This window comes from Suricata suricatta, chromosome 9 (genome assembly GCF_006229205.1).
Source record: "Suricata suricatta isolate VVHF042 chromosome 9, meerkat_22Aug2017_6uvM2_HiC, whole genome shotgun sequence".
NCBI lineage: Eukaryota > Metazoa > Chordata > Mammalia > Carnivora > Herpestidae > Suricata > Suricata suricatta.
The window spans coordinates 70,833,661-70,848,946 of record NC_043708.1 but is presented as its reverse complement, the minus strand read 5'-3'; the positions used below and the strand labels follow the sequence as shown (position 1 = coordinate 70,848,946).

Here is a 15,286-nt window from a genome sequence, read left to right as displayed (position 1 = left end):
TATTTGTCATAAATATGTCATGTATTGCGTACATTGTGTTTCCTTCCAGGTAGGGATGGTATTAAAGACTTTTAGCCTAATATTTAATAACGTGTTTGGATTTGGTATAAATATCAGAAGAGACACAGGTTGGGAGGAGACAGTCATAGTATTAGAACAGAGTTCTGGTGGGGACCCCTTACTAAGCCAGGAATTTACTGTTCAATTGGAAATTCCAACCCTCTAATCAGGAGGTTGACTTCTCTGCCACCAGCCCCCATCCTGAGGTGCTTTCCCTAAATCTCTCATTAACATCAACAAAGACACCTCTATCCCTTTCACCAAATGAAATCCCAAGAATTTTAGGTGCCGTTCGACAGAAATAGAGACAAAAACCAAATATATATTTCTAAAATATATTATAAATCACAAATATCACATGTGCCTATATTAATCTTAGTCTTTGCTCAAGAACTTGGTCAGAGTAGAACCATACTTCCCCAGGTATGGAGACTGCATTAGTTAATCCCTATGCATATTTTGCTTCTTACTATGTGCTTTGCTATCCCTTGTAGCCTGCTTTGGTGAGAAACAAAAACTGGCAGCATGAGGCTTTAAAGCACTCATCATCCTCTTAACTTAGACTTTTATTCTTACATCTACACCTCTCTGGACACTTTATTATCTACACCACCAGGAATTAGTTTGTTTTTAAAGTTTATTTATTTATTTTGAAAGAGCACAAGCAGTGGAGTGGCAAAGAGAGAGGGAGAGAGAAAGAGGATCCCAACCAGGCTCCACGCTGTCAGCACAGAGCCTGAGATGGGGCTAGAACCCACAAACTATGAGATCATGACCTGAACTGAAATCAAGAGTCAGATGCTTAACCGACTGAGTCACTCAGGTGCCCCAGGAATCAGTCATTTTAAACAGAAGCTTCAATCTCTTGACAGAAGGAAACACTTTCTGCTTAATGGGGAAGCTAAGGCAGATATCCTTAGGTAGGTAGAGACAGTATCTCACAATGACAGTTTGATAATTCCTTGCAGAGAATGCCTGTGAATTGAGAAGGATGACTGCTGTCAGATCTAAGAGTGCCTTGCTCTGTCTTACTTCATTCAGATTCACATTTAGGGAGAAACTTTCAAGAGGCGTCATGAATTTCAGTGATATTTTCCACCAGCCTACAGAAGAAACAAATTTAAGAATGGCTAGAGGATCACACATACATACACATTGACCGTAATTCTGCACGCCAGCAAGGCATGTTCATGTTTGTAGACCAACCAGCACATTAGATTAATGGCAGTCAAACTTAGGGAAACTCTGCGATCACACATTTTGAGGATGACTTCTAAAATATTTGATCATTACTGTAAATGTTTGAATAGCCATGGAGGTTATAAATTCCACTCTATTATAAATATTGACATTTTCAAATAAAATTATAGAACAGCTTTTAAATATATGCGATGAAATCTTTATACTAAAGTGATTTGCTACCCATAAACACCCAATTAAAATTTATAAACACAGTCTCCATTAACAATTGAAGATACAATAACAGTTGCTTTTTTCCCTTAAAATCATATTTCCATTCATCTTCTGCAGATTTAATATCACATATTTTTCATTAAAAGTCTTTTAATGACTCAAAATTTCTGCAACAAAAACATGTATGAGATTGAAATTATTACTCTTGGGGCACCTGGGTGGCTCAGTTAGTTGAGCAGCCGACTTCAGCTCAGGTCATGATCTTACGGTTCCTGAGTTTGAGCCCATGTTTGGCTCTGCACTGGCAGCTTGGAGCCTGCTTGGGATTCTTAATCTCTGCCCCTCTCTCTCTCTCCCTCTCTCTCTCTCTCTCTCTCTCTCTCTCTCTCTCTCTGCCTTTCCTCCACTCATGTTGTCCCTGTTTCTCTCAAAATAAATAAACAAAAATTTTTAAAAAGGTACACCTCAACTAAGTATGGACTTTATTCCTTTCATCTCCCCTTGCCTGGAACAATAGTGTGATTAATCTATCATTGGTTTGCAGTATATTATTTCTTTATTGGCTTACTAAGAGATATTTTCCTGCATGCTATTGGCTTGTGAAATTCTCTCCGTGAATCTGTATTAAATACATTGCTGACAAAGACAAACTCAATCTCTGAGCATAATTTGCCTCCTCAAAACAAAACACACATGTATCTTTATCTTGGGAAAGGGAGTTTTAAATGCCATGGCCATTCATTAAAAACATTGTAAAAGAGAGAGTTGTCCCTATCTTGGGAGAAAAAAATGATGATTGCTAGATCTTCTTTTTCTCTATCATGCAAGAGCATTTCCCAGTAAGAACTTACCTGACACTCTTGGGGAATGTAAGTTGGTTGTCACAGCATATTTACCTCACAATCCATAACCGGGAAAGGCTCATATGGTTTACACTCCTGTGTATTGGAGGTTAACCTACAGAAATAGAAAGGGTGTTAAGAGTTCATAGCCTGGAAGAAAAATTAACCTCAAATTGATGTATCAACTCTACCAATATTTTATTTTGCTATCTGTACATTTATATCTTTGTTTCTGTAAGCACTCATGGAATCAGCTATTTTTGTTATTAATGTTCTCTCACCATGAACTTTAATAGAACTTGGACACAGACTCACTATTTGTACGAGAATTTTATTTTTTTTTAGCACAGTTAAGGCCATTCTGGCTCTGAATCAGATAAGCACTTCCTGATACCTAAACTATAAAATCTTGGTTCCATATACATTTAGGTTGGACAGGAAGAAAACTGGCTATTTTTTATTTCATTTGATATTCTGACATCTAAAGATTTCTTTGTAAGAGGAAATCTAATGGACCACATGTCTTGAGAGATTCCTAATTATTTTTCAATAGTCTGAATTTAGCAATGAAGGTAAACAAAAGTAGATGATTCATTTATATTGAGTGTCAAATCCCACAGACTGTATACTTTTCTCTCCAACCACATGGCACATGCTGGCTTTGGACACAAGCTTCACAAAGGCAGAATCTGCAGGCATGCAGATTTTGCAAAAAGAAAACTCAAATCCATATCTTCCTTAAAGGGTTTTAGAATTCTAGGCCACAGTTACTCTGGGAGATGAAGAAAGTCTATCAAATGTCAGCACCAAGTTCCCTCTTACTTGAAATGACTCACTAGTGTTGTCCTGGTGTCTTAAATACAAAAGCCCACCTGGACTCAGCAAGTGCATGCTGGGAGTACACGTCATGAAATAACTCAAGAGCATGACTTCTCGAAGTTCTCCAGGTTTTTCTCCTACCTTTTTAGCCCTCCCTACCTTCCTCTTCTTTTGAAGGCTGTACCTTCTTCACCAGTTTCTTGAGTTCTGGGGTTCCTAATCCCACCACTAAAGGGAAACAGGATATAGCACCTCAGAAGGTGCCACTTTAGCATGTGGATTATTTTGAGCAGAAGTCAATCAAAATCCAACAGACCGAAAAACTTTTTACATTCCCCCTTTTAAAATACCTGAAGGAATATAGATAGGGAGCTGGCGCAGAAGGAGAGGAATCACCAGGGACAACTTTTTATCTGAAAAATCTATTCATATGGGAGGGCAAACATCTGATTTCCAAATATTTGCTCTTCGTGTCATCCTGTGAATGCCCTTCCTCCATGTTGAAGCCCTATCCCCCTATCCGTTTCCTTAGCTCAGGGTGGCATATAAGCCTCAACTGCTCAATTGCCCTCGAGTCTCCTATCTTTGAAGCTTCCATATGCACTGAATTAAATGTCCTTTCTCCTGTTAACCTGACTTATATCAACTTAATTGTTAGACCAGCCAAAGGACCTAGAAAGAAAGAAAGGAAAAACATTCTGCCCCTACACTACGCACAGATTCTAAACCATCTCATAAACTCCTAACCCCCCAAACACCTATTAACTGTTGTATACTGACAAATTGGTGGCAGTGGCCCAGACTCTTCTAAGTACTTTTCAAAAGGCCCCAAATTGAGCTTATTACCTCACCACCCCACCTCCTCCAGTGTCCCCATGCTAGTGAAGTTAAGAAAATCATCATTCCATCCAAGGTATTTTCCTCACTATAGCCAGTTACCATTTAAATATGCAAATATGATCATTTCACTCTCGCTTAAAATTAGCCAATGACTGCCCATTTCCCTGTAGGACAAAATCTAAAATCACCACCAAGGTTCACAAGCTTTCCTCGACTTGGGCTTACTTCTCTAGCCTCATCTCCCATCTCTCAGCTTCCCCCACTCTGGATTGTGTGTTTAATATCTCCTGTTTACCCCTCCGGGTCCTCTCTCCATCCTTCTGCACCCTGCTCTGTGCCCCAGGTGGCTCACCTGTAGAGACTGCATCAACGGGCTCTCTTGTCTGCTGCTTTTTAGTTGGTTTTGGCCCAAGGGAGCACCTGCAGAGATAAATGGGAAGAAGAAGAGCATAAGGTCAGGGTATCTCTTCCCCCAACATCTTCCTTTGTGAGATTCACATGGGAAGGTATTAACCGTCTATCACAAGGTCAGCTCTTCAAGATGGTCTGTCCAAACAGCCTCTCTAGCTCCAGGTTCCAGTAATCAGTCTCTCTGTTCCATTTAAGGGCTGGACTGATCCTCATCCCAGAGCACAGTACCATCCTTTATATGTTTCCTATACCATACTTACACTTTTATAACTAGAACCACATTAAACTCTCCTCAAATTTTGCAATTTTTGTGTGCACAAGTTTCCTGCTAGAACCCTAACTGACACTGTCTGCTTTCAGATCCTAAAATGTGCCTATTTGAACCTAAATGTTACCTCTTCGGGGAGGCCTTTCCTAGCCCTTTTGATTCAAGTATAACCACCTGCTAAACTTCCTACAGCCCCACGTACTTCTGCCACACCTCCTCCACGCTTAGTGACAGGTGCTTAGTAGTGTTCATGTCACCTTCTCTAGGAGGCTGCACATGCCCAGGCATTAGGGATTGAGTCTGTCTTCCTCATCATCATAACCTGAGAGCTTGACCTGGGATTTGGAAGACGGTGGATTCTCAGTAGTTATTTGTTGAAGTTCAAAATGGATTGGATGAATGAGGCCACTTTTATTCAAAAACAAGATGGCATCAGAAAAAAATAAAGCAAAATTTGTTGGAAATATAAGAATAATTTGACAATAATAAGTATGGGATACTTTAATATCTATTTCTCAGAGAAAGAAAGAGAAAGAAGGAGATGAAAAATAAACTTTATATATATAGAGAGAGAGCTATAGAACATTTACCAAAACATGACATGTATTATGACTCAAAGAAGCAATTGGAAAGATTCATAAAAGCTACATTCTCTGAATCAGTGCAATAAAGCTAGAAATTAATAATTAAAATATAGTCAATAAATGAATTGGAAGGGAATTAACCACTTACAGTACTCTAAATAATTTCCAGTTCAAAGAACTAAAAGTTAAAACTGCGGGTCATTAAAAATTAACACTAATTATAACACTACATATAAAAATCTGTGGATTTGCTCAAAGCAAAACCAATAAGAAAATGTACAGCCTTGATACATTTATCAGCAAACAGTCAAATAAAGGAGCCAAATCTTCAATTTAAGAAATAAAAAAAATAATAATAAGCAAGATAATCTAAAATGAAGGAGGGAAGTTTAATAATAAAAGTAGGAATTCTTTTAAAAGCAAAACAAAAATTAGAATTTATTAAGCTGAGAGTTCTAGAAAATCTGTTTTAAAAAAAGAGAAAATGGAAATACACATTAAGAATGAGAAAGGTGATATAAGACCATCTCAGGAAGGAATTTTTAAAATTATCAGTATTTTGTGTAAATAGATCTTTATGACATGGATAATTTTGAAAAATCAATAACTTCTTTTTAAAAAATTTTTAAATATTTATTTACTTTTGAGAGAGAGAGCTGGGGGAGGGGAGGGACAGAGAGAGAAGGAGACACAGAATCTGAAGCAAGCTCCAAGTTCTGATTTTTCAGCACAGAACCTGACACAGGGCTCAAACTCACGAGTGGAAACATCATGACCTGAGCAAAGTTGGACGCTTAATCAAATGAGCCACCCAGGTGCCCCAATAACTTTTTCTTTGAACTCTAATTTTCTAAAAATTTATATTGTTTTATAATTCCAAAGTCTGCATTGAATTATAAGGGGGGAAAACCCTGAATTCTATCTCTTCTATGTTCCCCACACCCTCAGCAAGTTACTACTAGATATATAATTCCTCCCACCAAGTTGAAAGAAATGTTTGCCATTATTGAAGTCTTTCTTGCTCTTTGCCCTATTCTTCCCACTCCCAACCACCTTCTGTACCACTGCCACTCCCTTCTTTTAAAAATATCTTTTCATTATATCACTTCAGTATTCAAAATTTCAAAATGGTTCCTATTTTTTACACAAACATAAGCCCCTTTGGCTAGCTTTCAGTGACGTCCATCATCCGCTCTTCATTTTACCAACCCACCTCCTTTCCCAGAGGCTATTTCCTAGCCTATGTTTTCTATGTTAGTGTCTTTCTCAAGAAGAAAAATCAGTTCTGAATGATTCTATCAGTTATAGAGAGTTCATGCAGGAACGGGAATTTTAGTGGGAATTTGCCTGAGACAGTAGAGGATTGGGTTTGGGATATTTAAGGAGAGAAATCATATGGATGAAGCTGCTCCACATTGTCCGACACTGACTGCAATGAGCGTAATGGGTGAAAAATCACTGTCCCCAAATCCTAACCGAAGGCTTGTTACACAGAAAACCACAAGGCTAGGCATTAGCTCAGGAGGTAGGCAATGGGTTGGAATCCCACTCCATCACTATACCAACTGCGTGATCTTAGGCTTAACATTTATCCCCTGTAAATACCACTTTCCTCTTCTATAAAATATAGATGTTCTGAGGAGTAAATACAATTGTTCACTCACTAGCACAGTGCTTAGAGCATAGCAATGCTCTCTCTATATTATTGATTATTATTAGCATATATTGTCTTTTTTTCCACAACTTGTATAAGAGGTATTTGAGGACCTAAAGAAGCTGTGATAAGGGTGGGGGTGTCTGGGTGGCTCAGTCCATTGAGCATCCGACTTCAGCCCAGATCATGATCTCATGGTCCGTGAGTTCAAGCCCCAGCTGTGCTGACAGCTCGGAGCCTGGAGCCTGTTTCAGATTCTCTGTTTCTCTCTCTCTCTCTGCCCTCCCCTGCCCCTCCCCTGCTCTCACTCTGTCTCTCTCAGTCTCTCTCTCTCTGCCTCTCTCTCAAAAATAAATAAACATTAAAAAGAGAAGAAGCCACGATGGTGTTCTTCAAGAGTTAATGTGAGTCAGAAAAGGTACATGGCTTATAGGAAGACAAAATGATCTCAGAAAGAACCTAGTTCATCAGAAGTAGCTACTCATATTTAGAAGAGTCCTAAAGAAATGAAACCTTCTCATCCTCCCAATCTCCACCTCCACCCCCAAGAGTCCACATAATTGAGACAACACTGTGGTGAGCATCTAATATTTTGTTCACTTAGAACAGAAACTCCTCCTTGGTAAGAGATAAGCTCTAACCATGTGGTCTGAATGGAGGCTGTCATCTTGCTCACATAGCCACCTGAGACCCCCCTGAATGACCCAGATGTGGACACATGGTCCAACTGAGCTGGTCTCTTCACGTATACTCTGCTGCACTCACACACTGACCCCTGGAGGAAAACCTGACTCAGACAAAACCCCACCCGAGAATTTTTAAATTGGGGGTGGGAACGAGGGATCCTTGGTCCTTCCTTGGTGGCTACACTGTGAGATAAACTCCAGGTAGAGAGTGATTGCAACTGTGTCTCCTGCTTTGTGTCTGAGTGAGTAAAGCTGATATACAAAGAGAGGAATCCTTGAAGGATTCAGTTCCTTGGCACCCAGGATACCTAAAACCCATATGTACTTCTGCGTTTGCCAAGGTTATAGGAGCCAATGGATTTCTCTTCTTGCCTAAGCTTATTTGTTTGTTTGTTTGTTTGTTTGTTTTTTACCTATTTAATTGCACATTTATTGCTTGCCCACTATGTATGAAGCAGGAGAATATAACCTACCAAAGAGACAAGGAGCCCTGCCTGAAAGACTTGTTTCATACATATTCCTAAAAATAGGTAGATATATTTATTTGTTTGTTTGTTTGTTTACTTATTTGTGGATGGGGTCCAATTGTTGTTTTAAAAATAATGCATTGTGTTGGTGCTTTTAGTGCCTCACCCGCCACCAGTCCATAGCTCTGGTTCCCAGCTGCTGGGAGTGGTGACAGCTCATGGCAGCATCCTTGTCTGGACAGCTGTCCTCGAACAAATAGGAGTCATCTCATTCAGGCGGGTATGCCCCTATTTTTTCACTATTCTCTATACTACAAACCCTGCACAACCAGGGTGCAAAATGCTGTCTTGCGGTAGGGAGTGATCACCCTTGTGGTCTCCAGTGAAGGCCACATCCTGGCTGAGCCTTCCCCACTTGCCTAAGCCTGTCTCCCTCACGCCCTGACAGGCTTACCCTGGGAGCACTCCCTTAATAAATCTCTCTCCCCCAAATCCCCATCTCATTTCCTAACCGGGCACTGTAGTTCGTACAAATAATATATTGAAGAAAATTTTAAAAATGCATGCACACACTAATACAGTACATTTTCCCAAGTAGAGATTTTTTTGGTATGTATATTTCAGATATATGAAGAGTGCTATTTTGTTACTTTTGCTTTTGTCTACTTTGAAGAGTATTTACAGCTGAGAATTCAGCTCAACCCTTATTTGTGCCGAAAGGGTACTCAACTGCTGAATCATGGTTTATCTGCTGTCTGTGATTCTAAATATCTTTGCTGTCGTTTCTTTTTTATCCTTCTGAGAATTTATTTAAATTTAAGTTAGTTAGCATACAGTGCAGGATTGGCTTCAGGAGGGGAGTTTAGTGATTCATTGCTTCCATACAACACCCAGTGCTCATCAAGTGTCCTACTTAGTTAGTACCCATCACCCGTTTTGCCCATCCCCCCACCCACCTCTCCTCCATCAGCCCTCAGTTTGTTCTCTATATTTAAGAGTCTCTTATGGTTTGCCTCCCTCTCTGTTTTTATCTTATTTTATTTTTCCTTCCCTTCTTTTATGTTGATCTATTTTGTTTTGCCTAAGCTTATTTGCATTATATTTCTATCACTTGACTAAATGTCCTGACTAAATCAACCAGATTTTTAAGGATTAATTTGTTAAGAAGTTTGTTTACTTTTGAGGGGCGGGGGGGGGGGTGGGGACAGACCATGAGCAGGGGAGTGGCAGAGAGAGAGAGAGAGAGAGAAAGACACAAACAGCATCTGAAGCAGGATCCAAGCTCTGAGCTGTCAGCGCAGAGCTCATGGTGGGGCTTGAACCCATGCACCTTAGATCACAACCTGAGCTAAGTCGGAGGTTTAACTGACAGAGTCACCCAGGTGTCCTTGCTAAGAATATTTTAGAAATATTTTGCTGGCTTACAAAGAGCAAATTCTACTTGTGTACATAATAGATCTATGGGTTACTTTTTCAGTAATTTCTCAAAATATTCTGAAAGGGAGACTGTTTCCATCTCCGTGCACACACACACATGCACACCAACTTCTGTCCAAAGCACAGGAGGAGGAACTGACGGAATTGCATGAGGTGATTCTCAGCAGCTATTACTTCTGCTGAAACTATGCTTCCCTGGAGAAAGAAAACATTACCTATTTAGAGATCCCCAGCTAACTTTCAAGACACCTGACTCTGAGTCTTCAGGAAACTCAACAGAAGGAAAAAAAATAAAAAGAAAGAAAAATCTAGCAGCGACTCTGTGGCTTCATCTAAACTGTGAGCTGAGGGTTTATTGGAGAGGGAACCACGGAGACGAAGAAATCGTCATACAGCCTTCAGAGATGGAGACATGGCTCAGTGTAACTCATCTTAGGTTCCTTGGGGAAGAACTGGATCGTAGGAATAAAGATACTCCTCCTTCTGAAATGTTCTCTTTGGACAGGGTTAAAGGCAGAGGTGAAAGCAGAGCAAAGCCGCTGTCCCTGAGCAACCAGGAGGGAAAAGACTGTACTGCCTGGTGCAATGATTCAAGTGCTACTTCAGACTCCAAGGTACAGACAGGATCTGGAGAAGAGCCTGGAATGTGTTTTTATTGGTTTCAAAAGGAGCCATGAAACAGGAGAAGGATTCACAGCTTCACTCGATGCCAAAGCCCGTGGGGCGCCCTATACATCTCAGCCTCCTAGGCGGCCTCTCCACCACCTATTTGGGGGCCATGGATACTCACTGTCCCTGATGCTTTCAGTCTGTACCCAGTCCTGAGCTGCAGCTCTGGCCACTTGCCGCAGAGACTACAGTTATGAGGCTTACTACCCTCACTTTAACTCTTTCTGCAAGGAAAATTCTAAAATGAACGAGAAAAGATGGTAGCTTTCACTTTTATTTTCTTTACTGTAAAAATTTTCCTAACAGGAAGAAGGATTCAAGGAGGAAAAAAAATCCTAAGTGTGTCTTTTTTGAGAATATGAAATCTCATTCTTTACGCCCTCATTGTCAAAACCTGTTAGTCTTCCATATAGAATGATTTCGCATTAGTGCAACTGTCACAAATAATTCCTGTGAAACATGGACCCATTATTTGTTTTAGATGAGAATATAACATATAGCATTTACCAATGGATGGAGAAAATAAATAAATGCTTTATAAAAGAATACTCTATATGAATGTTCTGACCTAGTTTTTCCTCCCAAAGTATTGACTACAGTAGTCAGTTAATATCCATATGAGCCAGATAGTTATTTATACCAATGTGTGGAGAGATTCTTATTGTAAGACCTTCAAAAAAAACAAGACAAGAAAAGAATAATTGGAAAGAGGAGACCATACACTATTAAACGAAAACGTTACACATATACCTGATCTATAAACCCAGAATACAAATATCCTCAGGTCTCTTTTATTTTTCTAGCTAATTGTTAGAGCACCTCCCTGCCAAATAAACAGCAAGTTTATTATCTCCCTCTTGAGGCTTTCCCCATGCCCACCCTTGACCTATCAGAATAGACAGACTTAGTGCAGAAAAAGTTAGTCTCACTTCCATGCCCACAAAATGTCCCCCACAGTGGACTCCTGCCTTGTTTCTTGCTGGCACTCAGTCTCCCCCATGGTCTGAGAAAGAATGTTGGCCATCTACCTATCCAGCCCCTGAGGGGTGACCCCACTCCTTTGGAGTCAGCTTGGCCGAGGGATACCTCATGTCTGGTCTCCCAAGGTTGCAGAGCCCTTTATTCATCTTCATAAACATACAATCATCACCCAAGCCTGAAAAACCAAAGAACGCTGGGTTCCGAGTAATCCTGGCACTCCTATGGTGGGTCCACACAACACTGCCTTTTCTATCCTCTGAGATCCATAGCTAAGTGATGAATATCTTTTGTTTTACATGTCTCAGCTCCTGTGGGTCTAATTACACTCACTTTCTCCAGAGTGACTATAGGGTTGTGCCCTGACCCTCTTAAGGAAAGATACTCTTTAAAAAAAACCCCTGAGAATCCTATAGCCCCTCTCCAATCAAGGCTACCATCAGAGACTCAAGGGTAATTTATCCCCAAAATGACACTCTCCAAGGTGACCTATGCCAGTTTTCTAAGAGGGCAACCTATAATGATTCCATTGTATCAATCCTTCCTTTTCTAAGGGATGATTACTTCAGCGAATATACAATGGTTTTCTAGGGTTTTCTTCCTGAATAATAGAACTAACCCAAACATTATCACTGGTAGGCCCCCTACTATGTGCTTTTGTGAAGCGAATTGAGCACAATTCAATACAATGAAATAAAATTACACATTAAGAGTTCTATCTCCCCGCTAAGGGATTGGTGAAAACACATTAGTTTACTGGCGAAGAAAGTAGTATCTACCTTGATATAACCCAGGTTTACCCTTTTCCAGGTCCTATTATGCCTCTACTTGTCTTGCAATGCTCTCATCTGCATTATGCAACAGTTTGCAATGAGAGGTCACTGCCTGGTTTAAAGACCCGGATGAAACCTTTCGTGTTTACATATACCTGTTCTCAAAGTCATAATATCAATTCTGTATTGTTTTAGAGACTTTGCTTCCCTCTAATTGTTCTGCAAAATGTCCATGGCCGCCTTTCTTACCACCCAGAACAATGGCACTGTTCACAGCTCTGCTGAGGCACCGAGCAGAGTTTCCATTCTGAGTCTGGTGGTCTGTTCTGCCCCCTCTTCCCTGTTGGGTAATGCTTGTGAGTGGGTCTGGGCTAGTCACTAACTAAAACCTGAGCTCAAACAGATTCCTCCACTATGAAGAACGATAGATCCTGTGACGCTTACATGAACATCAGTAAGATCCATACAGGCCATAAAAGATCAGGGATGTTGCTTCATGGTCATTGTGTTTGCAGTAGTGTTTGTATCTGTAACCTGCAATCCGTTTTCTTCATCATTCAGAAATGGATAAGGAACAATGCATGGATACAACAAATAAAAATCGAGATTTATCTATATTGTACATTGGATTTTATATGATAGTCCTTGAATAACAATTTTAAGAGAACACAGCAGGACTGCTTGATCTAAAGGCATCAGTGTTTCTTCCTATTCTTTTCCTATTTTATCATTGGAACTTTATAGCAAAGGAATATGATTTTTTGTGTAAATGAGAGGCCCTGCTGGTTGATAAATACTGAGTAGGAGACCCAGCTTCTTGAGTAGTCGAATAGGAGAAAATATGCTACAAGAGAAAGTGTATTTTTTTAAAGAGAGACAGAGTGAGCAAGGAGAGGGGCAGAGGGAAAAAGAGGGAGAAAAAGAGAGACAGAGAACCTTAAGTAGGCTCCACACTCAGCATGGAGCCTGAGTCAGGGCTCAATCCCATGAGCCAAAATCAAGAGTTTGATGCTAAGACACCCAGGTGCCCCAAGAAGGGCATTTTGACTAAAAGGTCCTTGATCATCCCAAATTCATAATGTGAAAGCCTCAGATATGACACAGGGCTTCAATTGTGCTGTGAGTTGCAAAGATACAGGGGTCAATCCCATTTAGCTCAAGAATCTTATAGATTCTGTGAGAAAATTAACAGAGCCAGATTCACAAATTATTTACCTTGCATGATTCACTGTGGCTATTGGAGCAACAGTAAATGTGCAATACGAAACGGTAAGGACACTATTATCTGCCAAAATTACTCCAACAGCATTTTAAATAACTTTTGTGAAATAAAAGTCAGGAGAAAACCCTAATGGTTAATTTGGCAACCTTTTAAAGGAAGGAATTGAGTAAGAGAGCCGTTCATAATGAAGCTTGTCTTCTAAAGCAAATCAGATTAAAAAAAATTTTTTTAATGTGTATTTTTGAGAGAGACAGAGATAGAGCATGAGTGGGGGAGGGGCAGAGAGAGGGAGGTACAGAATCTGAAGCAGACTCCAGGCTTCAGCTGTCAGCACAGAACCCGACACGGGGCTCGAACTCACAAACTGTGAAATCATGACCTGAGCCAAAGTAGGACGATTAACTGACTGAGCCACCCAGGTGCCCCATAAAGCAAATCAGATTTTTAATAACTTTTCCCCTTTTCAATTGGTGCTGGGACGGGGGAGCATGGAAAATAGAAGGTATACAAGAGCCCTGAGCATGGTGGTGTCTCACCTCAGACCAGCTGGAGCTGAGGAAGATGGCAAAGTACTGCATAAGCACGAGTAATGACTGTCTTTGAGGGTGGAATTTATTGTTTTCTGTCCTCCATGGTTTCCATATCTATGGAATAGGGCCAATGATTGAGCAGCTTTCTCAGTCCGAGGAGCGATTTTGGAAAAATAAGATACCCACTGCAGCTACCAATCAACAAACTCTACCAAAAGAGAAAAAAAAAATCTGTTGAATTTTGGCTGTTTCTTTGCCACTTGATCACTAGCAATTATGACCCAACATCCTTGTGAGGCACCTTTCACATGGTCCCAAGCTCCCTACCACATAGAACACCTCCTAAAGACGCTGCAGGGTGAATCTCAGAAAAATCTAATTTTTGGATCTGACCTAGATCTGCCTCAAGACTTAGTGTCCCTGCCAATCTGAAGAACACAGTGTTTTCTCTTATTATCCACCAGTTCCCTCTTCTTCTCCCTCCATTTTTGTTTGTTTTAATTTTGTTAAATTGTGAAATCTACTTAAACATTGCCCTTCTCTTCTAGATAAGAACAAATTTCACTGTCAGGAAAATCATCCTATAAGAATGAGATTTACATAAAAATAATTGAAAGCAAGTTTTTCTGATCTACAAGAGAGATGGGCAAACCTTAATCAATACCCTCAGGCACCAGTCTCATCAGATTTTCCTCCAAAACTCCTAGAAAAATAACAACCTTGCTTCGGTCAGGACTTTAAGGGAAAACATTCCAGAAGTAACAATACAATGTAACGTTTCAACATTCAGAACCTCTTAAGCAACAGCACATTTTTTAAAAAAATGAAAAATCTTCTTTTTCCAAATGGCCCCAGAATCTTCACAGGCTGATCAGCATCCACAGCAACTTGCTAGTGGGTTAAGAAAAATCAGCTCCAGCCATGTACAGACCAAAAGCTCTTTAATAACCCTTCACATCCTATAGCACTGACTATAATAATTTCCATATTTAGACAAAATGAAATTTCACATGAAAAACTGACTTAGTTCCATCTTCCTCCAAGTCAAGCCAAGGCTCCACTCTCACAGATTAGGTTAAAAGAACTTTGACCTTGAATTTATAAGTGTTCATAATGTATCTTGAATTTCAAGTTTCCTGAACCGCTACCAAAGCAAGCTTCCTTATTAGTGACTTCTTGTCAGGAAATTTTTATTTTGCATTTATGAACTCACTCTCTGCATCATTATAAACAGCCAATTGTCTTATATCAGATTTCCTATCATTTTTCTGTAACATTTAGCATCACGTCACGCATTGATTTTTGACTTTGAAAGCAGTTTCACAAGGAAATCATTTGTGACAGAAAAAAAAATCATTGCTCAATCCAATTGAGTTTACTGAAGGAACTTGAATCCTTCACTTGATTCACTTGAATTCTCAAACCTCATTATTAGTATAGAGGATTTGGATTCTGAAATTAACTTTTGAGTCTTCTTAACGTCAAGAATATAAGCAAACTCCAAAATAGATGAATATGACTCAGACATTTATTTTATTTTTTAAAGGTTTATTTATTTATTTTGGGGGGAGAGAGAGAACACACACATGCACACAAGTGTGAATGAGTGGAGGAACAGCAGAGAGAGAGAGAG

At 39.9% G+C, this 15,286-nt stretch overlaps 1 long non-coding RNA gene and 1 gene segment (V, D, J or C); one reads left to right on the top strand and one right to left on the bottom strand.

Moving 5' to 3' along the window:
- LOC115301965 overlaps nt 1-15,286 on the top strand; it is a 550,585-nt gene that overhangs the window by 233,539 nt on the left and 301,760 nt on the right.
- Nucleotides 900-15,286, bottom strand: part of LOC115301995 — an 18,103-nt gene continuing 3,716 nt past the window's right edge. The window contains exons 2-4 of the long non-coding RNA XR_003913380.1: nt 4,327-4,394; nt 2,325-2,430; nt 900-1,163 (exon numbers count right to left, since the gene is read on the bottom strand). This is a non-coding gene — a long non-coding RNA (uncharacterized LOC115301995). The remainder of the gene's footprint in view (nt 1,164-2,324; nt 2,431-4,326; nt 4,395-15,286) is intronic.